Source organism: Chenopodium album, chromosome 1 (assembly GCF_948465745.1).
Source record: "Chenopodium album chromosome 1, dcCheAlbu1.1, whole genome shotgun sequence".
In the NCBI taxonomy this organism is placed as follows: domain Eukaryota; kingdom Viridiplantae; phylum Streptophyta; class Magnoliopsida; order Caryophyllales; family Amaranthaceae; genus Chenopodium; species Chenopodium album.
Genome location: NC_137834.1, coordinates 59,326,781 through 59,330,205, shown reverse-complemented (window position 1 = coordinate 59,330,205; position 3,425 = coordinate 59,326,781). Strand labels below are relative to the sequence as shown.

The window sequence follows — 3,425 nt, the reverse complement described above, 5'->3', positions numbered from 1 at the left end:
AATACAAAAAAAAAAAAAGTTGCTTACATATATACAAATAATAGTAAGTACACATATATAATGAATAATAAGTTATATATAGTTCAAAAGTTAACATAAATAATTTACAATTACAATGCATGCCATTTACATGTTGAAGGTGATGAAAGACGCCAACATGTCACGAACTTCATTAAGGTCCTTGATTGTCAACGGACCATCCTTTTGGACCTTGCAAAACTTGAAATACAAAAACATTATTTTAAAAATAATTAATTAGGCAAAAAATATGTATTTAATCAAATATTACCTATATGACTTCTATATAGCCCATTTTCTACATTACTTATCAAATGAACTATTTCTTTCTCATAACATGTCAATGTTGGGTATTTGTATGTGTGTAAGCCCTAAAATTGTATAGGAGAGCATTTTATTAAGGTTTATGACGGTTTTTACCCAAAATGGCCCGAATATGGCCTATATGACCTTACTTTGCCCATTTCCTACATTTCTTATTAAATGAACTTTATTTATCTCATAACATGTCAATATTATCTAGTTATAGGTGTATAAGGAAAGAAATCACATCAAAAGAGCATATTAACACAAAATGGCCCTAATATGGCCCATATGACTTCTATTCAACCCATTTTCTACCTTTCTTGTGAAATAGCCTTTTTGTTTCTCATAACATGTCATTGTTGGATAATATTAGGTGTCTAAGGCTAGAAATCACATCAATATAGCATTTCAAGAAGTTCAACAACGCATTTTACTCAACATGGCCCAAATAGGGCTTATATGACTTCTATGTAGCCCATTTTCTACATTACTTATCAAATGAACTATTTCTTTCCCATAACATGTCAATGTTGGGTAGTTGTATGTGTGTAAGCCCTAAAATTGTATAGGAGAGCATTTTATTAAGGTTTATGACGGTTTTTACCCAAAATGGCCCGAATATGGCCTATATGACCTTACTTTGCCCATTTCCTACATTTCTTATTAAATGAACTTTATTTATCTCATAACATGTCAATATTATCTAGTTATAGGTGTATAAGGAAAGAAATCACATCAAAAGAGCATATTAACACAAAATGGCCCTAATATGGCCCATATGACTTCTATTCAACCCATTTTCTACCTTTCTTGTGAAATAGCCTTTTTGTTTCTCATAACATGTCATTGTTGGATAATATTAGGTGTCTAAGGCTAGAAATCACATCAATATAGCATTTCAAGAAATTATAGGACTTACCTCATCAAGCTGTTGAGTGTCCGTACAATTAGTCACAATGTCAAGCATGAATCTCATCACATACAAAGCACAATCAAGTCCATTCTCTTGTTGTGCGCACTAGCATATGACAAACAAATCACATTAGTGAAACATGCAAAGGAAATGAGCAAATATTTACTACCATAGATTTTCAAGATAATCACAATAATATCATGTAAATTACCAACGGTGTCTTCCATGTTGGACCCTTTGGAGCACGACAATGTAGCTTCTTCATAACACTGTAGTATAAAAAATACAATCAAATTTGATTAGTCGTATGATTACTAAATTAGTTATTATTAGCAATAATCATCACTATAGGTTGCTATATATATTTACTTTTGCAATATAGACTTCACGAGCCACTTCTCCGATGATCGAGCTGAATCAAGGTGATAAATTGTGTTAGTGGAATTACAAATCACCATGAGGCTCCAATGCTCCCTACATAAGTTCACAATAGACAAGGTAATTAATATTTAGGAGTCAACATATAATGAGGCCAAATCGATTGAATTTGACATGGTTAGTCATACTCTCTATAACATGGGGCGAATATGAACTTGTCTCCCGCACGCGTTGATTCCCTTATACTCTGTTCAACATAGTACAACACGTCATGGGGGTTGCCTATGATTTTAGTAGTGGATAACTGCTCGGGGCATAACCACCCAACTTTACACGGAGAATCAGTGTCAGTTAAGTGCTCCTGTAGTGCTCTGCGTGCATGAACATTGATTAATTTATCAGATGTAGGATAATCACCATCAATTTGAATAACTTGAAAAAAGTATGAACTTTATGTAGGCATTGAAGTTACCTCATGAATGTTTGAATGAGGGAAATGTTAAGCTTTGCACCACGTAGAAATTCCTTCACATCTTCTTTGCTGATCCATGCAATTGCATCCTCATCATAGTGGAACAAATTCAAGTACAAAACGTGAATATGCCATTCATATAGTGAAAAAATGCATGTTTCCAAAGGGTCCTTATCACTCCAACCTAACCCATCCTTGAATGTCTACTCTCACTAGTGAATGTATGTCAACTTTCCAATTTTAAGGAAAATCCGGCAGCATTTCCCCCTAGTTTTCCAAGTACACGATGTAGATAATTAATTACCCACATATGTACCCAGAGAACATAGTGAGGAAATGGTAAGCCGAGATGTTCCTTAAAATCGAAAAGAAAACATACATTCACCACCTAAGTGAGAGTACACATTCAAGAACAGTCCCAACCGGGGACTATTCAAGACTTTCTCCTAATGAGAAAGCCTTGAACGGGTATCTAGGCATATGATGATGCAATTCAAGTATTCTATATATTGTTGTATTTATTTGCAATTAAACAATACACAAGTTGCAATTTCATGAATAAACTTTTATTAAATGGATGAATAGAAAGAAATATAGCTAAGTAAAGTTTAGTAGTCATACCAATATAGCAAATACCCACTTGAGCTCAATATATATGTACGTAGTCCTCAAGCTAATTAAACTCTTGCTTCAATTCACATATGAATCTATATATTAAAAAAAACAAAAATTAGCAACGTCACTAATTCTCTAATATATTCACAAATCTCTAATGTATTCACAATTCTCTAATTTATTCACAACTAATTAAGTGGCAATATCACTATTTCTCTAATTTATGCACAATTCTCTAATTTAATCACAATTCTCTAAATTATTCACAAATCTATAATGTAATCACAATTCTCTAATTTATTCACAATTTTCTAATTTATTCACAACTAATTAGAAGCAAGGTAGCAATGTAGCACAAACATACAATTTTAATCCCAACAATGTAGCACAATTTTAATCTAAAATAAGATGAACCCATTAATTTTCTTTGCATTTCATATACAATCTAAGCACAATTTTAATCTAAAATAAGATGAACCCATTAACTTGAAAAGATGAACTTACCCTAAATTAGTTGGAGGTGGAAGAAGCTAAGGGGATGAGAGAATGAAAAGACCCTCGCTGGTGGAGGAGGCGGTGCGCGCTGGTGGAGGTGGAGGCGGTGCGCGCTGGTGGAGGTGGAGGCGGTGCACGCTAGTGGAGGTGGAGGCGGTGCGCGCTGGTGGAGGTGGAGGCGGTGCGCGCTGCAGCTGCACTGTTGTTGTTTGTTTCGCACAGAGAAAG

At 34.2% G+C, this 3,425-nt stretch overlaps 1 long non-coding RNA gene across 1 annotated transcript; it reads right to left on the bottom strand.

The window, feature by feature from the left end:
• Positions 1-1,393: 1,393 nt before the first annotated feature.
• LOC145592017 (uncharacterized) lies at positions 1,394-2,153 on the bottom strand. Its single transcript, XR_014102357.1, has 3 exons — positions 2,088-2,153; positions 1,804-1,986; positions 1,394-1,711 (listed from the first exon to the last, which is right to left on the bottom strand). It is a non-coding gene; the product is annotated as an uncharacterized LOC145592017 (long non-coding RNA).
• Positions 2,154-3,425: the final 1,272 nt, after the last annotated feature.